Source organism: Entelurus aequoreus, linkage group LG12 (genome assembly GCF_033978785.1).
Source record: "Entelurus aequoreus isolate RoL-2023_Sb linkage group LG12, RoL_Eaeq_v1.1, whole genome shotgun sequence".
Taxonomy (NCBI): domain Eukaryota; kingdom Metazoa; phylum Chordata; class Actinopteri; order Syngnathiformes; family Syngnathidae; genus Entelurus; species Entelurus aequoreus.
The window spans coordinates 31,361,844-31,386,822 of NC_084742.1; the positions used below are offsets into that span (position 1 = coordinate 31,361,844).

Below are 24,979 nucleotides of genomic sequence, written 5' to 3' on the forward strand. Positions count from 1 at the left end.
ACACGCGGTTTCTTTTTTTTGTAAACCGCCCCACTTCTACTCTGTATGCCAGCAGTCTGGCCCCGCCTCCACCCACAGATACTAAGCGAGTGGATGACTGACAAGAAGGTTCACGTCGTGTATTTCTAACCCCTCTGCAGGAAGCGACATAGGAACAAATACACAAGGACATCTCAATTTAATTCATCCTTTGATTAGTTACCTCCACCAAGAGTTTATCTATTTGCTGAGGTTTGTATGTCTGTCTATTTAGTAAATAGCAGTATAACTCAGAAAATAATAGGCAGATTTTAATTTAATCTTCAGGAAATGTCATAAAAGGGATAAGTAACAAGTGATATGATTTTGGGGGTGTCCGGATCACCGTCTTGATTCAGTTTTTTTTTTTTTTTTAAGATTCCTTGCTATTGAGAGATAGGCCTGGCTTTGGTCTGTGTGCTTTTCTAGTTTACCCGGCAGTGTGAATTTGTCTAAGAAGATCCCCCACCCCCTCCCCTTAATGTTATCAGTTAAAGAAAATGTTTACTCTCCTACTCTGAGCACAGGAAAACTGAAATAATGCTTGTGACAGCTTGAAGGCCTCAGTGTTTATCAGCAGCCATGTGACAGACATGATTGATAGCGCTAGGAAATGGAGCCGGAGGTGCCACCAGGAAGGGTGTGCGGGGATGGACTGTTTGCATGTTCACTCAAGTCCACACACAAATGTATACGTTGTCCTCGCTGCTCTGGTCTGTAGGTTTTGTGGGGCTCAAAGTGGCAGCTTTATATTACAATAGGGCTGGAAAGTGTGACATCTTAAACCCAATGCCCTGTGGGTCTTGCGGGTCTCTGAGTAGCTTATTTACATGACTGAATGCAAGAATCTGTGCTAAAATTTTGTTCTCCAATTTCAAAACATGGCACGAACGTGCCATGCATCGTAAACCGCCGCAATCGTTGTCATGATCGCTTCAGGAAAAAAAAAAAAAACTGCATAATGTGAGATTTTTTTACATTTCCAGCGTGAAGGCAAAGTCAAAGAACTCGGGTTAGTGTGCTAATTAGGAGACGACGAACAGCCTGCATAGCAGCCGTGAGACGATCAAACATGACTTTTAACGCCATCATGTGTTAACGGCATTTTCAGACTTGTAAGTTGATTTGTGGGATGACTAAAAGTCTATCCTATCCTATCCTAGCTGCGGGCTCCAAACAACGTACAATATTTTGGGAAAAAAGCATGTCGTCTGTTAACTTCTAGTCATGGGTAAGCACGAAAATAAATGAGTATTATTTTCGGAGAAGTAGCGCAGTGATCAAAGTTTTTAAGACTAGTAATGGGCTTGTTTTTTTTCTGGGAAACTTGCTTATGAAATGAAGCTGGGCAGCCTCACTCCATCTCCAACACATAAGAGATGAAAGCCGTAGAATATGTGCAATTTGAATGGAGGACAATGAGCCTTAACAGAATTTGCATTCTGAAATTCTTCAGCGGTATAAAAACTGACTCCATTGACGAAATATAGACAAGTTTGGCTTTGACAGTGACGGCAGCTTACTCAAATCTCTTGTCCATTAGATGTGCTCATATGGATCAATTGAACCAATTTAACCTATTTTTTGAGGTAGCAAGCCTTTGGAAAAGGGAAGAGTTTGTCTCGGTACGGTCCCTTGATTTAAAAAAATTTTTGTATGAGTTTGCTGCTCTCGCACACTATACTGCGGGTACAGTACAGCCATGTAAACAAAAGCTTTGGTCGGCAAAAATGGCTACAACTGTCCCACAATGCATTGCGAAATCACATACCCTTTTGAGCCCTATGTTCGTAATCTGTAAATGTTCCACTCACAGCAAATGGCAAGCATAAAAATCATGAGACTTTATTCCAAAACTGTGGAATGAGTGGTCAAAAGTCAGTCAAACATGTAATAGGTGTAAGTCACATTGTTGTTTTGGTAGCACTGTGTGGCTAATAGATTTTTGGCTAACCGAATATGTGGGAAATATGCACATCTGAAAAAAATGATGAAAATATACAGCTGTGGTCAGTATGTAAGACACTTACTTGACAATGGTCAACGTAATAGGGTTATGGTGCAAGAGAGTTCACTCTGTGCATCGCTATCAGCACCTGAGCTTATTTATTCAATAGCAGAACATGTGAACCCCCTTGTTCACAATCTTTGTCTCAGTTTCGGAGGCAGGACCGCTAGCTTACTAGCTTCAGCACATAAGATGCATCAAGTGAGCTTCCGAGTCACTACTCGCTAGTGAGAAGCACTGCAGGGTAACAAAATGAGTAGGAATAGATATGATGGCAAAGCCAAATGTGGGGATATTTCGGCTTCAAACAAAATGAGCAAGAGAAATTCATCAAACGAGCGAGCGTGCAGAATTTGTTGTTAATTGATAAGAACATCAAGAAAAAAACACTGGACCCATTTTTTCCAACTGCGGAAAAAAACTGCATTTTAAAAATGTTTAATATTTATTGAGATTCAGAGTCCATTTTATTTGTATTGTTTGTTTACTTGTTTGGGATAGGTAAAAGTTATTGACCTGCCATTTGCAATGGTTAAAGATACTAATTAGAACAGTTTATTGCGTTTAAATGAGTTACTTGCATTATTATATATTATGATTACAGATTAATTTGGTCTTCAATGCTGACAATAACATAGTTTTTTAGCAATAATGTGTGGGACAATATCACATACAGAAAACTTTGTTTTTGGTCCAGGCCTAGGAGTGGCAAGGGGTTGACTCACCTCATACGCCACAAATTACATTAATGCATAGACAAATATACATATTTCCTTAAATTAAAAAGGGGCTTTTGTTAGCGAGACATCCGCACCAAATCAGTTCCTCAACCCAGCTGCAAGGCCACCACCACTGAACCCTTGGACTGAACTGATAAAAACTAGTTGAAGTTTGCCGCAGTGTTTTCTTTGTGGTTCTGTCAGCCGGGGCCCGCATTTCTCAGGTACACACACCTACGCTTCGACGCCCACACACTGGCCTCCATATCAACTACACACGGACCGCCATTCAAACCTGTCGGCCCTTTAATGACGATATGGTCTCTCTGGCTGCAGTCTTCTAATCACACTTTAAATGCTCTTTGCAGTACTGAAGTTAAAATCGTTGAATTTGTGTAACTATTAGTTGTTTTTCATATTTTATTTTAGAGTATCACTGGAAAAAAATTATTATTGTTTTGTTTCTTGTTTGTAAAGTAATGGTCTAGACATTAATTATTAATTTATGATAAGCAGGAGGATTTAGCATATTTGATGCACTCAATTTTTCAAAACACTGTGGATTTACAAAGTTAATTGGTTCTTGAACAGGGTGTTTAATTGAAAAGTTTGTATATTGAAGCAAATTTCTCCAAAAGAAACAATTTAAATATAAATAATTGTTTTATCCTCTACAAAAGTCCATATTTTAGCAAACGTTTGTACACTTTGAGCACAATAGAGTGCTACACAGTACTCTATATCAAACAAACATAACAAGGGGGTGATGGATCAACTTCTATTTAATAACAAAGTCAAAACAACAACCACTATCCTCATTTTCAACCACCCTGCCGACATGCACATGCACTGACACTTTTATTTTGGCAGCCAACAGTTTTGACTCTCAGATATGATAAAGGTCCCCAATTATGCAAAATTTACTTTTTAATGATAACAGCAATATGTCTCCATAGAAAACAAAATATCTGCCTCACTTTTGAGAAAAGACAGTTGGGACATGTGGGGTTTTCATGATGTCAAAAAGGGAAAACAATTATAGACATGAGCAGTGTTCGTAAAAACGGCATTACATAACAACAAAACTATATGTGTTATTATGTAACGCGTAATAACATGTAATTTGATTAATTACTTTTATGTACGTTATAATGTACGTTATAATGCCGTTACCGATACGTTTTATGTAACGGTACAAGATTGCTTTAGAATCCCAGCAATTTGACTGTAGCGTGTAGCATGTGGCAGACACGCACGCATGCTACTGCTACTACTACGGGAGAATAATGAACATTCAGTAAAGTGACAGTCATCAATAATAATCCTAGTATACCCTGTTTCTGGACAAGGAGAGACACAGCCATTGACACCCATTCACGTTTTTGGGGCGGTATTGCGTACTTCACCCTTGCCTCCGGTGCCGCTCACACTGGTAAATGAATGATGAATGGTGGTCGAAGGGGCCGTAGGCGCAAACTGGCATCCTCGCTTCCGTCAGTCTACCCCAGGGCAGCTGTGGCTACAAATATAGCTTACCACCACCAGGTGTGAATGAATGATGGGTTCCCACTACTCTGAGTGCTTTGAGTATCTAATAATTGAAAAGCGCGATATAAAATCCAACCCATTATTATTATTATTATTATGTGCTTTATTAACTATCAGTGAAAACATTGACGATTTCCCAAGAGGGCTTATTTTAAAAGCTCTGAAAATAATTCTAAATTCCAGCATCAAACCTAGATTTTCAACAACACATGTTCATACATTGTTGTTAAACATCTGAGACTTGTTGACAAATATATGAAATAATAAGAACTTAGGACATAGGACATTAGATGTAGAAGGTTCTTTTGTTTAACAGCAATATGCAGTATACATTCACATATTGTGTGGCCTTACAATACTATAGTCTTAAACACAAAGGCAAAACAAAAATGTAGCCTTTGTCTCATGAATTCTCATGAGTTGAATCATGCATGAACATGAATGCAGATTGTGGTGCAAGGCACAAATGTGTTGGCACTGATGTCCAGATTAGTCGTAGGCGGATTGCTGTCTAAAAATGAGTCATGGGACTTGGCAAATAAGGAGAAGCAAACTGAAGATGACTCTATAAAGCAAGTTTTATCATAAAGTAATATGATATTTTGTTAATTTTATTGAATAAAAGTTGACTTAGCCAGGAATGTCCAAACTTTTACCAATGAGAGCTGCAAACTGAAAAATCAAATCGGCCATTTTGATATTTTTCATTTTCAAAACCCTTACACTATGTACGTATATATTTTTAAACCTTTAGAGCTCCCCTCAATTTTGGTTCCAGGGAGCCGGAAGGGTCTCAGTTATACAAATGTTAAAAATAAGTAATATATTATTATTATTTATTTAATTATTTATTGCCAATGTTACAATCTCTAGCTCAACTTCAGCTCAACCTGTTGATATACATTTAAGCCAATAAATTAAGTTTTTGCCATAATGTCTTTAAGTGTCCCTCACCTGAACAGCATCTACTAAAAGCTGTGGCAAAAAATGTGCTATGATTATGGTTTTTTTGATAGGGGCCGTTCATATTAATGCGCATACAGTTCAATACAGTGCAGTAAAAATGACGGATTTTGCACAGTGCTAGATTCCATCAATCCGTAAGCACCAGACTTAAGGGACATACAAATATAAAAATCAACCATTAGAACCATACCACACCATAACACAATAATACAGATATAATAATATATATCCCTGCTATACGTCAGTATTAGATTCCAAGACTAATAAAGAAGAATGGTGAAAAAAAATAATGGACCCTTCTGTAAAAAAAATAAAAATAAAAACACTATTCTTGAAACTAATTATTCACTTTTTGTTTCCCAAATCTTCAGTTAAAATCCCACATACATGGTCAGATATGCAAATGAGATGTTATGAAAATTACATTATGATGTCATACCGTCAACACTTCCTCAGATTGCAGTCCTTTGGGAAACACTTTATTTATGTATTTATTTATTGACAGACATAATTTTGTATTACATTACTGTTTCTTTTGGTAATATCAGAGTCCATTCTGCAAAAACGTAATTCCTAGAAGCGCACAGCTTATGGAAAGGGACCCACAGTTAAAATATACATCAACATATAATATACAAAATACGGTACAATGCATTTCATTTCAAAATCTACCCACCAAACACTGTAATCATTTTATCACTGTTAATGTGTTCCCAGCCTAACTGTTGTGAATTTTTTTTTAAAATCTAATATTGTTATAGCTACAGCATAAAAATAAAAACTTGTTCCCAGTCTTCAAATTACGTCTTTTAAAATAAAGAGAGCCCTGTAGACATGAAATAACACCCTTTAGTCACTTTTACAATTATTTTATCCAATATAGTAATGCTGCCTGACGCTGAGCCAATCAGTGGCCATGATACTGAAGAGCTCTGATTTGCTGGGTCTCATCTAGTGGCCAATAATAATAATAATAATATATTTTATTTGTAAAAATCACTTTACATTGAGTAAACAGCCTCAAAGTAGTAACTGTAGTATTGATATTTTTGTTCATTTTGTAATCTGATGCTTAGCGGCCACCACTGCTGCTCACTGCTCCCCTCACCTCCCAGGGGGTGATCAAGGGTGATGGGTCAAATGCAGAGAATCATTTCACCACACCTAGTGTCTGTGACAATCATTGGTACTTTAACTTTAACTTTTTAATTCAGGCCACAAATACGATGAATATGCTTAAAAAAATCTAACACATTTTACATAAAGTTTTTGGCATTAAGAAACAATTAAAGGCATATAAAATACAATATTGTACTGACAAAACATGCAGTTACTCAACATCACGTCTCGTCAAAGCATCTTCCTCCTGGAAATTGTTGAGTGAATTGATTTGTGATACAGCGCCCTCTGCTGGATTTATTGGCTGAAGTACACTTTTCCCCTGCAGAGAGCGCTCTCAAACCACTCTGTTTAAGTTACCTTTAAAAAAGATAATAATTATTTACAATTTAAAGCAGAGCGAAAATACGGGTGAGCAAATGCAGCCCGATAAATAAGCGCGGTTCTACTGTATTTAGGGCTTGAGAGGTTTTACCAATACAAATATGTCATTGTATTGTAAAAACTGTGAGTCTCGGTCGCTGGTGTGTTGCTTTATTGTTGCGTTTCCTAAAAGTAATAACCATGTGGTGAAAGTTAGAGGATGATTGTGTCTTGGCGCACCCTTGGACATGGGAAATGAGTCAGGCAATTTCTCTTCCGTGCACCATATCCTACAGCCGAGTGTATTCTGCGTGAGGACAGGCCTCTAACAAGGCATGCCAAGTAGGAAATGCGCCGTTATGTACAATATTTGTCTGCTTTCTCCTCGCCGCTCCATCCTCTCTACGTACCACTTCCTTCCACACACAGCTGCCTCTTTGTGCTCGATTCTCCGCAGTCCCATCTGAAGTTACTCACACCCAGGACACGCTCACACACACTCGTACCCATCTCCCCTTTTTCTGTGACCAACACAAACCCTCAATGGAGGCTACTGTGAGACTAATAGTGACCACATGCAACTCTGCGGAAAGGACCGGCTGAATGGGAGAGGAAGCACTTTGGTGCAAGCGTGTGTGAGAGGAGGGGAAATCTTCCGAAGTGCTTGGTACACAATGTTCCAATTAGGGATGTAACGATATGAACATTTCGTATCATGGTTATTGTGACTAAAATAATCACAGATATCATTATTATTTAGATATTGTTAAACCCATCCATCCATCCATTTTCTACCGCTTATAAACATGCTCAAAAATATGCTCAAAAATACTTACACACACTCGGAAACCTTGTGACCAAGTTATTATTTAAAAAAACCCAGTAAACTAGACGCACTGTTAGAAAACACTATTTAGCATGTTTTGTGTTTCCTATGCTTCTCTGATCGTGGTTTAATTCTAGTGATTGTATCTGTTTTAATGGCTAAGCTTTTATTGTTTAAAATATTGGTCTGTACTGTAGCACTTTAAGATTTATGGTAACACTTTAGTATGGGGAACATATTCACCATTAATTAGTTACTTATTAACATGCAAATTAGTAACATATTGGCTCTTAATTAGTCATTATTAGATACTTATTAATGCCTTATTCTGCATGGCCTTATTATACAACCAGTAATCCATTAACTAAGAGTCTTCCCTCAATAACCTTAGAATTATTGCTTATTAGTAACCCTAACCCTAACCCCTATATGTTCCCCTAGTGTCCAAATAACTCTAAATTAAGTCTTTGTTACCTAGAATATGTTCCCCATACTAAAGTGTTACTAGATTTATTTAAATGCGTTAAAAATAAAATGTATCTTTAGTATTTATAGTTTCTGCCTATTTATTGTTTGTGCTTTTAATCGCTGACTTGCAATTTATTTGATAATGGAATGTATGATTTCACCACATTATTTTTTCAGTGCCTCTGAACACCACATTTAATGCTTTTTAATGCAATTTAAGGCCTCAGTTCAATTCATTTTAATGACCTGTGTAAACCCTGATATCCTCTGAGTATAGAAAGATCACTTAGGGCTGGGAGATATGGCTGAAAACTTTATTACGATATATGTTTTTATATTGATAAATATCGATAGTTATTGATATTTTTATGATTTACTTAAGCCTGCCAATAAATACAGTAATACAATTTCCAACTTACCAAGCGTGCTATTTATCAGTTGAGAAGGTCTCTGATAAAATATTTGCAGTCAATTTAAAGGTAGTTGCAGTTTTGAGACACTAGATGGCAATAGTGTATAAGCTTTTTAACACTACACAGAGTAGTTTAGGAAGCAACTCATTGAACTGTCACATTGGAAGTGTCAGGATGTTGCCGCACCATCTGCATTAAAACCAACAAAACTAAAGACAAGTTTTTGTTATTGAGTTGATATATCTAGTTATTACCGTTTTCTCTTTTCACTCCATGCAGAGATTCCACAGCGAGACAGAAAAACAGCGCAACCAAACTTGGTAGTTGATACTGTTAGCGTGTCACTCACATTCCTCAGTGAAACTTCCTGTTTCCTGTTTAGCTGGGTTCCTAGAGCGCGAGTGACTTCATGCAACAAATCTCGCTTTATAATTTCTGGTTTCTTCTGACCAAAAAAAGTTTAAATATTGAATGTTTTATCGAATGCAATTTATATTGATATCGATTTATGATCACTCTGTACTAAGAAAGCACAGCTTTTAGGTTCAATGTGCATAATTGAATAGCTTTTTTTCTCAGGCAACAATGTGTCTGAGATGTTGGTATGTTGTTTCTTAATGGGGGAAGACGTTATTGTCTCTTGTTTTCATGTTAGCATTAAAGCTAACGAGCTGGCGCCAGTCAGTCTGTGAGTTTATCAAAATGCAGTTATCATCAACCACAGTTTTACAATCATTTAAATTTAAAGCGGTAATACTAATCGTCGCGAGTATTGCCACGGTTCATCATTAATACTGTTCATTGTTACATCCCTCATTCTCCTTATGTCTCTGGCTAAAATCACAAGTAAATGTGCAAGGGATGTCTGGTTTCGGTTGCGTTGACAACCACTTATGTCAACGTGAGTAAACCTATCAGAGTGATTCCACTGTAATAACTACAACTTTCCAAAAGAGCAACTACTTCGGCTACCTGTTATAGTCCAATGTCCAATCATGTTCCTCCCTAAAAAATCTGAAAAAAAATAAGTGGCGTTTTCAAGTAGAATTTATCATACCATTTTTCAATACAGTTAGCTCTCTCCTTTATTCCACAATTCCACAAGATATATATGTCAGACGATAAAAGTGGTTGGAAAAAACGTTTTGTGATTGGAATTCACCGACACCCAATGCTGGACAGGTGATGTAACCATGTTAATGAACTGCCCTGTTTAGCCACACAAGGGCTGTTTGTGCTTGGAGACTAGTACCTCTTCATGTCAACGTGTGCATCAGTGGGCTGTTCAGTGCTGCACACTATATCAATGCTTGGCAGGATTTTTTTTACTTTTAAATGAGGCACAAACAGCAAACTGAAAGACCAAAACAACGTACGGCAGATGTTCACAGAACTATCACGGTTCATTCAGTCACCGTGCTGAGTGCAATTTCATGAGAGATGACACTATCTTACACAACAAATTACAATTAGACTACAAGAATGTAAACATATTGGTTGTGTCTCACTGTGAATACACTCCAACAAGCATACTGTGTACAGTGGAACCTCGATTTACAAACATAATTAGTGTTTGAACAGGGTTCATAATTAGATAAGTTTGTATATTGAAGCAAATTTCTTCATAAGAAACAATGTAAACATGAATAATAGGTTCCAGCATCGACACAAGTCCATATTTTAGTAAAGGTTTGTGCACAATATGAAGCACGAGTACTGTGTATTAAACAAAATGATCAACATTCTACTTATTAAAAAAGCCAAAACAACATCCTCATTTTCAGCCACCCTTCCGATACGCACACAGACTGTCAATAGCCGTGTGGTGCATTTACAGTTTGAAATAAAAAATAAAAAAAACCTCCCTAACTTTAACAGCCAGGTTGCTCCAATGATTAGGAATAAATAAATAAAAAATCCACTTTACCTTGTTGGTTAATCTTCTTTGTGTTCAGAGGAAGGAAGTAGGAAGTGGGAAAGGCAGTGTCAACAACGCTGTGGATACTTCTTAAATGTTTCAAACCACACATTGCTCCTCCATTGTTTTTTGGACTCATAACGAGTTAGCAAAACTAAAAAATCACTCAAAGTAGCAATTAGCACAGTAGCTAACGATAGCACTGCTCTGTTGATTGAATGACCACCGGTGATCGCTCAGCCCACCCACAATGAATATGCTGCCGGGCACAAAATGGCTGGGCTGCAAGGCACACAATGGGTGGATGGAATGTATGTACACTGAGACAAGGTTTATAAAATAAAGCTAATTTTTATTTGGTCTGTAAAAACAAAAAGTTCCTTTAATGAGGGGTTTGTAAATCGAAATTCCTCTGTACTTCAGTACAGAGGAATTTCGATTTACAAACCCCTGAATCCTGAGGGCATGAATTTTCAAAAAGTAAAAAGTACCTGCTCAAGCCGACATTCATGGTCGACTGATTTTGTCGGCATGAATTTTGATACCCAAATTCGATGAAAAATCAATCCGTTATATGCTCAAACGGAGAACAAAACCCATCTGTCTGATCAAAAATGAGTCCATTGTCCTATGTCTGTGGCGAAAGTCGCAAGTAATGTGTAGTTTTATTTATGTCGACAACCGCCTATGTGGACGTCAGTCAGCCAGTCCAACATAAGCAGCTTCCCAATGTCTAATGAAGAAAAAGAAATACATATGTTATTCTTTCTCCTTAACTTAATTTAAGGGTAGCTGCATTAAAATGTGGATATTGTAGAAAAAAACAACAAAAATGTTTTATGTCCTGTTGCATTTAGGGTACACATACATTGGGTAATTTCATCTGTACCAAAATTGGGATTGGACTGGGGCCAAGGGCGTGTTCTGCCCTGAAGTACGGATCAGAGCACTCTCACTAGTCAAACTAACCGGGTTTAGGTTTAACTCGGTGGATTATCTCTCATGAGTCCAGTTCTGTCTCATAATTTTGTTTTACGTTAGACTTACATTGGTCTTATGTACCTTGGATGGGGTACAGTACACTTTAGTTATTTTTATGTGCTTCTCTGGGAGGGGGAGAGAAGGAGTCCAGCGATCTCAAACACACACACACACACAAAGGAGTTTTGGAGTGTGTATAAGTTGGTCCGACCCTTTGCCTCATTCCCTACATTCTCCACCCCCCACCTTTTTTTTTTTAGTTTTGGCTGTGAAGGGCTGAATTCCAACCACTAGAGACCTTTGTTCCGACTGGGAGTTCGCAGAGGACCTCCCCACAGACTAACCCCCCAAATCCCCCCCTCGAGCTCCTACCGATTTCTCCTGCTGCTTCCTCTAGAACAGTTTAATCGTTCCATTCTGCAACGTAACAGCGCAGAAGGATGCATCATTAAGTTTGCAAGAGCAGCGATAGACACAGCAGCAAACCTTTACATTGTTTGAACCATCAGACTCATGCATATATTAATAATAGTATATTCATTTAGCCCAGATAATGTAAACTCATTAGTACCGTAATTTCCGGACTATAAGCCGCTACTTTTTCCCCTCATTCTGGTCCCTGCGGCTTATACAACGGTGCGGCTTATATACGGCCTGTTCTTCTCCGACACCGACGAAGAGGATTTCGGTGGTTTTAGTACGCAGGAGGAAGACGATGACACAATGATTAAAGACTGACTTTTCATATACCGGTAGGCTGGTTATTTTGATAACGTACATGCGAGCACTTTGTATTACTTTGCACCGTTGTATTATTTGTACTCTGCACGAATGCTGTTCGCCATGTCAAAGATGTGAAAGTTTGATTGAATGATTGAAAGATTTATTGTTAATAAATGGGACGCCTTGCGTTCCCAAACAGTCATCTCTGTCCCGACAATCCCCTCCGTGGTAGCAGGAACCCCTATATACTACGGTAATTACACATCAAAACCCTGCGGCTTATAGTCGGGTGCGGCTTATATATGGAGCAATCTGTATTTTCCCCTAAATTTAGCTGGTGCGGCTTATAGTCAGGTGCGGCTTATAGTCCGGAAATTACGGTATTTACTTTTGCTACTAAATTGTAATGATACACTGGAACCCGCTTCTGTCAACACCTTTGAACTGGCTGACTGACATCGACATAAGCGGTTGCTGGCATACAATATGTACGAAACCGAAACTAGTCACTGTTTGCAAATGGCACAAAGCTTTCGCACATACACAAATCTTTATTCTGGTAGCTAACAACCTAAAAGAATAAATAGGTGTATTTTTTTCAGTTGTGGTAAAATCCAGGTTAATTCTGCCATGCTTTTATTCTGAAGCTTAATATGCATCAAACAGGAAGCCACTGTGTGCAGGTAGTGTTAATTTCCGTTGTAGTTATTTATTCAGTTATTTTCCCATGACTAAAATAAGACAATAAGTATTTAAAATAAATGCATGTTGATTTAAAAAATTACAAAATTAATTAACAATTTAGTCTACAAATACAAACAAATATGGACAGAGACGAAATCCAGTCATATTTATTTTGTCTTTAGGCGGGTGAAACAAGTTAGGAACCTATCTAATGAGAGAGGGGATCCAATCAGGCACAGCGTTTTTATTATTCAGTGGTAAAACAAAACTATATTAGGGATGTAACAATAAAACGGTAATAATGGTGACCGTTGTAAAACTACCGACGATTAGTGTCACCCTTTTAAATTAAAATTATCGAAAAACTGAGCTTGACAACTACACTTTGATAAACTCATGGACTGACTGGGGCCAGCTCGCTAGCTTAAATGCTAACATAAAAACAAGCGACATTAACGTCTTTCCCCATTTCAAACAACATACCCCAATCTAAACATTGCTGTCTGAGCAACTAAGATATTCAATTGTGCACATTGAACCTGAAGGCTGTGCTCTGTTGGAACGGAGTGATCGTTCTGTATTTAGAGGATTACGAGATGGAGCTGTTTTTACGGTGCGTTCAGCGGTCAGCTAAACAGAATAGGACGCCACAACGCCCGCCAGAAATAATACATAATTATAATAGATGTAATTTGTTACGCATTTTTTATTTAAATAACTCTTAAAGTGCTACAGTACAAATCAATATTTTAAAACAATACAATTTTAGCCATTAAAACAGATGAAACACTAAGACTAAATCACTATCAGTGAAGCATAAGAAACACAAGAAAAAATGAATAAATAGTGGGTTTTCTAACATTGTGTCTATTTATTTGAATTGGGTTTAAAAAATAACTTGGTCAAAAGATTTCAATGTGTATAAGTACTTTTTGAGCACATTCAACAATACCGCGATAATAATGATAACTGTAATAATTTTGGTCACAATAATTGTGATAGGAAATTCTGCAGAAGGCTGCAATATATATTGCAATATAGATTTTAGTTTGTATAAAGTTAAAGTTAAAGTTAAAGTACCAATGATTGTTACACACACACTAGGTGTGGCGAAATTATTCTCTGTATTTGACCCATCATCCTTGATCACCCCCTGGGAGGTGAGGGGAGCGGTGGGCAGCAGCGGTGGCTGCGCCCGGGAATCATTTTTGGTGATTTAACCCCTAATACCAACCCTTGATGCTGAGTGCCAAGCAGGGAGGTAATGTATAGCGGCCCATCCCTAATTTGTTGTGTTAGAATCCAGTTTAATACTGTCTTTTTTTATTTTGAAGCTTACTTTGCACCGGACAGGAAGTTACTTTTTGCAGGTTTTGATGCTGTGTAACTAAACAGTAGTTTTGCTGCTGTTGTCGTTTCAAACTACTTAGCATGTTGACATGAACTAGAATGGGTTTCAATTAGGGCTGGGCGATATGGCCTTTTATTAATATTTTGATATTTTTCGGCCATGTCACGATACACGATATATATCTCAATATTTTGCCTTAGCCTTGATGCATATAATCACAGCAGTATGATAAATAAAATGGTAAATAAAAAAAAAATAAAAAAAATAAACATTGATTGATGATGATTCTATGTGTCTACATTAAAACATTCTTCTTCATACTGCATTAATATATGCTAATTTTAAACTTTCATGCAGAGAGGGAAACCACAATTAAGTCAATTTACCCAAACTGTATTTATTAAAGCAGTGGCACAAACATTCATGTCATTTCAAAACAGAAAGTGCAAGATTGTCAGACATTTTAAAACAAGCTATTAGTGCACTTTTGTGCATGATGTCACTAAGATGACATATCAAAACAACACTAAATTAAAGTGCACTTTTTGTACAGAACTCAACTACAATAGTTTAAAACAAATAAAGTGCACTTTTGTGCATGATGTCACACAAGATATTTCAATAACTGTCAAATAAAAATGAGCTGCATAATAGGAAATCAAATAGTGTATGTGCTTTACTATGTGGTAGGTTACTGCGGACGTTATCTCCTTCTGTTGTTGACTAATTTTTTCATACGGTGTTGATACTGCGATGAGGTGGCGACTTGTCCAGGGTGTACCCCGCCTTCTGCCCGATTGTAGCTGAGATAGGCTCCAGCGCCCCCCGCGACCCCGAAGGGAATAAGCGGTAGAAAATGGATGGATGGATGGATGGATGGTGTTGATGTGGAAATGGTTGCTTGGGCATTTTGTGGGTATGGCACCGAACGGAGATGTTGACATGCGGAGTTTCAAGCACTCTTCATTCTCTAGCGGGTGACTTTTCAAATGATGCTACAAATTAGCAGTAATGCTACTTTATGTAACAACGCTTTTGCCGCATACTTGTTCGACATCTTCCCGCTTGAAGCCAAACCACTGTGCTGTTTTTCTTAGGAATTAATTATTCTTCCTTCATTTGTTACCAGATTCGCACCTTCTTTCTCTCGTATTACCACTGGCACCACTCCACTAGCATCACAGCTAATGTTACCCATGCTGCTACCTCTCTGCTCAGCGAGGGCGTATGACGCGACAGTATGTGACGTATGTAAGAAGGTGCTCTTGTTTTACGTCTCTGTGAGAAGGAGAGACAAGAAAGAGAGTGAAGAAGAGCCTGTAGTGTAATGCCCGCAGCTAAAAGCAACTGCGTGAGAATGTATACTCGAATATCACTATGTAGTCATTTTCTATATCGCACAGAGACAAACCCGCGATATATCGAGTATATTCGATATATCGCCGGTAGTCAGAAATAATATTGTGAGTGTAGCCTAATGTGTTTTACTGAGACGTGGCTGCACGACGATGTTCCGGATAGTAACGTCTCTATAAACGGGTTTCAAACGGTGCGCGCTGACCGAGACTGAACCAACGGCAAGCGGAAAGTAGGGGGGCTTGCTTTGTTTATTAATAAGAAATATTGTCATCCTGGTCATATCACAATAAAAGCGCGCCACTGTGACCCGAATATAGATATGTTAGCTGTAGGACTCAGACCATATTATTTGCCCAGGGAGATTCCGCATGTTATCGTGATGGCAGTATACATCCCCCCCTCTGCTAACGCTGCAGCTGCCAGTGACGTCATCCACAGCTCAATAGCCAGACTACAAACCAAACACCCAGAAGCTCTCATCCTCATCTCGGGGGATTTTAACCATGTTACTATGGACAAATCAGTACCCAACTTCACTCAGTATGTCAGCTGCCACACCAGAGGAAATAAGATCCTGGACCTGCTGTACGCAAACATCAAGGATGCGTATAGCTCCATACCACTACCAGAGCTGGGCCGGTCAGACCACAACCTTGTTTACCTCAACAACCCCTGTTATGTGCCTCTGGTCAAAAGACAGCCTGTGACCAAAAAAACAGTGAGAAGGTGGTCAGAAGGGGTCCAAGAGACACTACAGGGCTGTTTTGAGGTAACTGACTGGCAAGTGCTCATGGAGCCTCATGGAGAGGACATTGACGGGCTCACAGAGTGCATCACAGACTATATCAGCTTCTGTGTTGACTCAAATGTCCCATCAAGGACGGTCACCTGCTACCCAAACAACAAGCCATGGGTGACTAAGGACATCAAAGCCCTACTGAATGAGAAGAAGAGGGCATTCAATGCTGGTAACAGGGAGGAGGTGAAAAGAGTTCAGGGGCTGCTGAAGACCAAACTCAGGGAGGCCAAGGAAAACTACAGGAGGAAGCTGGAAGGGAAGCTGAAGGACAACAACATGAAGGCGGTTTGGAGAGGTATGCAGACCATCACCGGCCTCAAACCGTCGGGGGTAGGGGCGTGGACGGAGACAAAGAGAGGGCAAATGAGCTAAACCAGTTCTTTAACAGGTTTGACACAGTGGCTCAGACAAGCTCCCCCCCCCCGAGACATGCCAGCCGCCCCCTGACAACTTCAACGAACCAATCCATCCCCACCTCCCCTCCTCACAGCTCCCCAACTCCAATGACTACCTCCCCCCACTTAACACCTCACCCTCAGCTTGATGAACCCCCCTCCCCCAATCACCTGAGACACCCCCCCCCCCCCACCAGTGTGTCTGTCTGCAGAACAGGTGAATGCACAGCTAAATAAGTTACACACAGGCAAGGCCGCGGGTCCTGACGGTGTGAGCCCCAGGGTGCTCAAAGCCTGTGCCCCACAGCTGTGTGGTGTGCTCCAGCACATCTTCAACATGAGCCTTAGGCTGCAGAAAGTCCCCACACTTTGGAAAACCTCATGCGTGGTCTCCATCCCCAAGTGCATGCGACACAGCACGTCGAAGGACTACAGGCTCTAACCTTTCATATCATGAAGACCATGGAGAGGTTGGTCCTGGAACAACTCCGCCCTACAGTCAAGCCCCACCTGGACCCACTCCAATTCGCCTACCAGCCCCGACTGGGAGTTGAGGACGCAATCATCTACCTGCTGAACCGAGCCCACACCCACCTAGACAAGCCTGCGAGCAGTGTGAGGGTCAGGTTTTTTGACTTCTCCAGTGCTTTCGATACCATACGGCCTGAGCTGCTGGGTGTGAAGTTGGAGACGATGCAGGTGGAGGCCCCCTTGGTGTCCTGGGTTGTTGATTACCTGACTGACAGACCACAGTACGTGCGACTGCAGGACTGTGTGTCTGACAGGCTGGTAAGCAACACCGGGGCCCCGGAGGGCACAGTCCTCTCCCCCTTCCTCTTCACCATCTACACCACTGATTTCCACTATCACTCAGACTCCTGCCACCTTCAGAAGTTTTCTGATGACTCTGCGATAGTGGGGTGTATTGAGGATGGTGATGATGAGGAATACAGGGCACTGGTGGAGGACTTTGTCACATGGTGTGGAAAGAACCACCTCCAGTGACGAAGACCAAGGAGCTTGTTGTGAACCTGGGAAGGAGGAGGAGTACTCCGGGGACCCCTGTTTCCATCAGGGGGGTCGATGTGGACATGGTTAAGGATTATAAATACCTCGGAGTACACATCAACAACAAGCTGAATGGGTCAAAACACACTGAGGCACTCTACAAGAAGGGACAGAGCCGCCTCTACTTCCTCAGGAGGCTAGGATCCTTCAACGTCTGTACAAAGATGTTGAAGATGTTCTACGAGTCGGTGGTGGCGCGCGCCTTCTTGTACGCCGTGGCCTGCTGGGGCAGCGGGCTGAGAGCGAGGGACGCAAACAGACTGGACAAGTTGGTAGAGAAGGCCAGTAACTTGGTGGGAGTGGAGGTAGACTCTCTGGCGGTGGTGTCAGAGAGGAGAAGTCTAGCAAAACTCCTAGCCATTATGGACAACACCTCCCACCCTCTACACTCGGACCTTGCGGAGAGAATGAGCACGTTCAGTGGAAGGCTCAGACTCACAAAATGCAACACGGAACGACACAGGAGGTCCTTCATACCGACAGCCATCAGACTGTATAATGCATATGTTCCTTGACTGCACTTAAATGTAGAATATATCCATCCATCCATCCATTTTCTACCGCTTATTCCCTTCGGGGTCGCGGGGGGCGTTGGAGCCTATATGTAGAATATATTTACATTATTTATATATTATATATATAATATATATTATATTATTTATTATTATTATTGTCTATTGTGAGCGAACTGTGGTGCTGAATTTCCCCCAGGGATCAATAAAGTACTTTCTATTCTATTCTATTCTAATTTTTCATGTAGGAAGACTTTTTTTTATCCTGTTAACAATCAAAGCTTATAATTATATCCTATATCCTAGTGGTTCTCAAACTTTTTGTACTAAGTACCACTATTATGACCATCATTAAAGTACAGTAGCATCGTAGGCCTAGGTATTCATTAAAAATAAGGCGGAGGTTTTATTTAATAAGTATATTTATTATTTTTGGACACTGACAAATAACACACAGTTTGAACAGTAACACTGTTTGAACATAGGAAAATAAAACACTACTTTAATCAAGTGATTCTTTGGTGTACCACTATATGGTGCCTGCATACCGCACCACAGTTTAAGAATCACTGCTATATTTATGCGTTGATATAACAAAGGATTAATTGGATTTTTTTATAGTATGTTTTCCCTTCTTTTCTGTGATACTCTAAGAAAAGATTTGACTTCAAACAGCAATATTCCTAAATGGAGCCAGTCCAATTTGTCTGCTCCTTTTTTCCTTCCAGGGTAGCCCCCATCCCTTCTAAAAAAAACCCCCCTCCCCAACAAAAGGCTGCTTGTCTGCGAGGAATTTTCCACATTCCTTACAACGACAGACAGTTTTCTGCTCGACAACGGGCCCTTGGGCAAATGCCCCCTAATCGCAGGGTTTAGTTGAACCCTGATAGGTGCAACTCATAACTCACATAGGAGCGAACTGGCTGCTGGGACAGTGGGCGGAGTCAGTAGGTCAGCGTGTTCTAAAATTCTACAGCGTATAACATTTCCAGCACTGCTGCCAACAGGTAAAATAATTTATTTTTTTCTATCGGCTCAATGGGTGGTTGAGAAAGTTATTGTTCACCTTGCGTCATTTTGAAGGGTTTAATACCAATTACATCAACAGAATGAATAAAAGACTCTCGCCAGACTAAAGCAAATCCGAAAAAACTGCAAATTGTGTGACAGAAAACCAAAAACTAAAACCGGCTTAAAGCGGTCATGTTATGATTTTTAATCAACATTTAAAATACTTCCTGTAATAGTGGTGCTTTGGTCAAAATTGTGCATAAATTATTTTCAAACCCCTTTCTGGCTCAAAAACAAGCCGTTTTATGGTGTGTATCTTTTTAGGCGCAAATGAATCCCTCAATGTCCCGGCCTCTCAAACTGACTGAAACTCTCAGCCATTTTTGTAGTTTTTGAGATTGTAAGGGATTGAGAACTATCTACTATTCTACTTTTTGGTTAGAAATGCCAGATTTTAGCATCCAAAATATGTATGAAACAGAGTCTGACCTGCAGTGATAGGAAAGTGAAGAAAAAGAAACTTCAAAACCAAGCCTCGAAATAAATAAAGCATCTCAAAGGTTTGTTAAGTAGCTTTATATTTCAACGCCTTTCAGTGCTATAAAGTAATCAGTATACAGGCTACGGGGTATTATAATGTATGTGTGCCTATTTTAGATAATTACTGTATGTACATACCTGCAAGAATACAGCATTATACAGAGCTTGTTTATCTTTGTCAGTCAAAAAAAGGTAGCTACAATGCTACATCGCTAACATGGCATTACAAATTATACATACAATTTGAGACTCAATGAAGTCATTTCTAGAAAAATGGGTCAGTTTATGGCCACGTATTGTAGTATTGTTAACATATATATATATATATATATATATATATATATATATATATATATATATATATATATATATGATTCCCGGGCGCGGGCACCACTGCTGCTCACTGCTCCCCTCACCTCCCAGGGGGTGATCAAGGGTGATGGGTCAAATGCAGAGAATAATTTCGCCACACCTCGTGTGTGTGTGACAATCATTGGTACTTTAACTTAACTTAAATATATATATATATATACCGTATTTCCTTGAATTGGCGCCGGGAATATAGTATTCGCCTGCCTAGAATTACAGCCGGGTCAAACTCGTTTCGCAAAATAATTAGCGCATGCTTGGCACTTCCGCCGGGTCAAATATGAGTCATTAAATGACTCCCGCCTCCAGGTGGTAGAGGGCGCTAGTGATCCTTCTTGCGACTACCAGCACTGCAGGAGACAGGTACTGCAGAAGAAGACAACAAGCAGCAAGCATGCAGCAATTGTTTGCTTGCACTTTTAACATGGAGGATTACATATCTAAAATAAAACCGTTTTCTAAACTGGACTTTCAATCGAAGCAGGAGGTAATAATTAAAGGAATATCTCCAGAGACTTTTAAAATTGAAGAAAGATGAGAAAGACTGCCTTTGATCAGAAGCAGCTGCACATGGACCCATCTACAAGTAAAGGTAAGATCATAATAACGTTTTTTTTATTAAATGTGTTTTTAATGATAAGGTATGCGCCGGAGTGAGAAGAGGTTTTAAAATAATTAGAGCATGCTTGCTCATTCCGCATGGTTTTGGTAACCGCAGGAGTGAGAAGAGGTTTTAAATTAATTAGCGCCCCTGCGGCTATTCAAGGAAATACGGTATATATAATCTATTAGGCCATGTCGCTCATTGCTATCATGTTATAGCATGTTATATATATATATATATATATATATATATATATATATATATATATATATATATATATATATATATATATATATATATATATATATATAAATATATAAATAAATGATAATGATAAATGGGTTATACTTGTATAGCGCTTTTCTACCTTCAAGGTACTCAAAGCGCTTTGACAGTATTTCCACATTCACCCATTCACACACACATTCTCACACTGATGGCGGGAGCTGCCATGAAAGGCGCTAACCAGCACCCATCAGGAGCAAGGGTGAAGTGTCTTGCCCAAGGACACAACGGACGTGACTAGGATGGTAGAAGGTGGGGATTGAACCCCAGTAACCAGCAACCCTCCGATTGCTGGCACGACCACTCTACCAACTTCGCACACACACACATATATATATATATATATATATATATATATATATATATATATATATATATATATATATATATATATATATATATATATATATATATATACACATATATATATATATATATATATGGTATATATATAGTATCTACACTTCTGTTAAAATGTAATAAACGATTATTCTTCTGTTGTTTTAATACTTTACATTAGTTTTGTGCGATACTACTAATTTGGGGATCGATTCAATACCAAGTAATTAAAGGGGCAGTATTGGTCATACCAATTCTGATACTGATACTTCAAATCTTCAAGATTGTTGAATGATTACATTTTTTTATCATAATTATAATCAGACAAAAACACAGAGAGGCAGTATAACCATATCAATTGATTATTTTAATTGTTTACTACTATTGGCTTTTGTATTTAAATCCTTTGTTTGTTTGTTTGTTTTTTAAATCCCTCCTGTGCCAAGGGACTTATTGCCAGAGTTTGTAACAATAGCAAAAACAACAAAATGTTTTTTGACAAAACAATATCGATCCAACCACAGTATCGACCATATACTGGTACAATACATGGTGTCGTTACTGTCAATATTTGTATCGATCAGCCCACCTTTGTTTCAAGAGCTCCAGACTGCAACCAGCAGAGGCGCTGTTGATTTTATCACCAAAGTGTGTGTTCATTTCTATTAAAGCAACCATTTGCATAATGACATCCACAACTCCAGACTATCTTACTAGCAACCTGTGTTTTTTCTCCAAAGTATTACGCCAACCTGCCATATAAGTAAAACGTTCACCGAGGCAAAGTGCTCTATTAGGCACTGTTGTTAAACTTTAACCATTTTAAATGTCAAACATTCCAGGTTTTAACAGCCTGCTAACCTACACGACGGTTCATCCGAGGCACATACCCCATTACGGACTTGTCATCCATGCGGACGTGTGTTTGTGGAGGGTATGGTTGAACTTAGCCGGTCCAATTATCCAGTGGGCTTCAAAGAAGGTGCAAAGGTTAGCGGGCTCAGTAACCGTTAACTAGAGCAAACAGCAGCACCTATCCTAAGGGATAATGAAACCACTGCAGGGGCAGCAGAGCGGGAACGAGGCTAAAAGTTGTCAGTTTGTCTAAATATTGTTTACAATTAGATGTCTTTGGCTCATCACTTCATGTTTTTATAACGGGAAGGAAGATTTGTTGCTTTAATTTTTTCATTGGAGTTTAAATATACCAGTATATTAATGATACACATGATAATTCACACATTCATTATTAATCAACAGGTTGAGAAAATGTATGTGATGTATTTTAAGTGATGTGAACGATTTACAAATGACTTTTTAACCACCCCTTTCCCTTTAAAAGTATAGGTAATTGGAGCATCGTTAATCCAGTTAATAATAAACAACGACAAAAATAGTTGATAAAATTTGTTACCAACACATTTACTTGTTGAAAAGTAGTTGTGCACGTCACTGTGTGTATTTTTCTTAACAAAAAAGTTATAATTTGTAGTGGTGCTAAAAAAGAAGAATCGATTTACATCAAAACATTTTTTTTTTTGATTGTAAATTCATTCAAAAAAAACATTTAAAAAAATATTTTTTTTTAAGAATCAGTTTTTGGATTAAACTATTAAACAACTATTAATAATAATATTATTATTTAAATTGTTACTTTTATAAATGTTTATTTTCCTTGTTTTAGTATTGTATTTGTACAGTATCTCTTCTCAATTGCATTGTACATTTCTGACCTAAGTATTGTAAACTGGGATTGGGTTGAAGTTGGTGTTCTTTTTTTTATTAGAGTGATTAACATTATGTGATTTTTGTAGATTAAGAAAAAAAAGGTTTAATGTCAGCAGCCAAGAGGTTCCTTTGTAACCTGTCACCTGTTTTTAAAAACAATTATTCTAATTTATATACCAAATAATATATATATTACGAGAATCGTGTTGAATCGAGAATTGGTTCAAAATCGAATTGTCACCTCATGAATCGGAATCGAATTGGGAGGTGCCAAAAGAGTCCCACCTCTACTAATTTATCAGAAACTAATTTAGAAAAAAATTCAGTGCAATCATTGCAATCCTCTTTTGTTTTAGGTGCAAAATATATATTTCTTTATCTATATAATAAAATATGCTCTGTTGGCAATCATTGAGTTTTTTTTCTATGCTGCAGCAACATATTTATAAGAAAGGTTTTTAGTCTTCATTCGATTTTTTTCAGATTGTCTAGATTTACAAATTATTATAAATATGTATATTTTTGCAGTTTTTCCCATTTGATTTTGATACAAGCTCTTTCATGTAGACCTTGAAGATATAGTGAAAACTTTTGTTTAAGAGGTTGTTACACAACGCACCCAGCTTGCAGCTATATAACAGTCATACCAAGTGTGTGTGCGTGTACATTTTAAGAGGGAGTCAAATCGAGGCTAAAACTTTGAGGAACAAAGGAGGAGCAAAGCGAGTGTCCTTGAGTCTCTCTGAATGGTGGCCTGTGCAATGTACTTTTGTGAGTGAAGGCTTTGATCAGTTTGGACTTTTGGTGTGGGTGAGGAGCCTGATAGCTTGGAACCTCACATTCTTGAGTGATTGCGTTTCAGCCCCAGAAAGGGGTCCCAGGCGCACTCCCGTTTTATTCTTACCCAGCATTCATGAGAACGGACGACACTGCTTCTTGTGCTGCCCTCGTGTTACGCCTCAAGCCATCTGCTGGGTGACATTGAAAAGCCTCCAATGCAGTGGTGTTTTTTTTAGCTCTGGTGAAAGAGAACCTCTATCTTTCTGTGCTGAAAGGGTTAATGGTTATGTTTATTACAAAAAACCCATCCATGTTGACGCCCCTCGGACTGGCTGGCTGATGTCAACAGAACTTAACGATTGTTGACTAGGGCTGCAATTAACGACTATTTTGATTGTCGACTAGTCATCGACTATCGTAACAAACAGTCGACTGATCATAACCATATCTTATCAAATTTGGTACTTTTATAGATACCGACCGAAGTCTGTCGATACTACCGAGTACCAATTCACGTGCAAACAAATGGTGCCATATTCTGAGACCTTTGATACACGTGACGCCACATAGCAGCTTCTGCCCTAACCATGTATGGCTAAGTCGACTTTAGCAGGCAATTTTTCGTAAAACCAAGAACATGGTGGACTGGGACTTGAGGAGTTGGTTGACATAAACGGGTTGTCGTTATAAGCTTCCACTGTAGTAGTCACTGAAACTGGAACATATTTGTATGATGACTGTAAAATATTATTTTAGGCATTCTCGCACACAATCAGAAGGGTAAACGTGATACTAGGCCCGGGCCGTTAATAAATTTTGCTTGACGATATATTGGTCTACGAAATATTTCCAATAAACGATATTATTGCCATTATTTTTATGAGACCTCATTAACAATTGATGAAATTATTAAACATAATAATATATAGCATGTATATCCTTTCAAATGCAATAAACCTGTATTTATTGTGTATTCTAACATTGCAATTGGAATAAAAATGTTTAAATCTCCAAGTTAAATAAAACAAACAAATAATAACAATAAAATATGCTTTATCTGTTGGAAATGTTGCACTTGAATACAA

The 24,979-nt window shown here is 38.7% G+C and overlaps 1 protein-coding gene across 1 annotated transcript in view; it reads left to right on the forward strand.

Moving 5' to 3' along the window:
• The window catches only part of hmga2 (high mobility group AT-hook 2), a 47,779-nt gene that overhangs the window by 6,646 nt on the left and 16,154 nt on the right, over positions 1-24,979 (forward strand). The window lies entirely within an intron of this gene.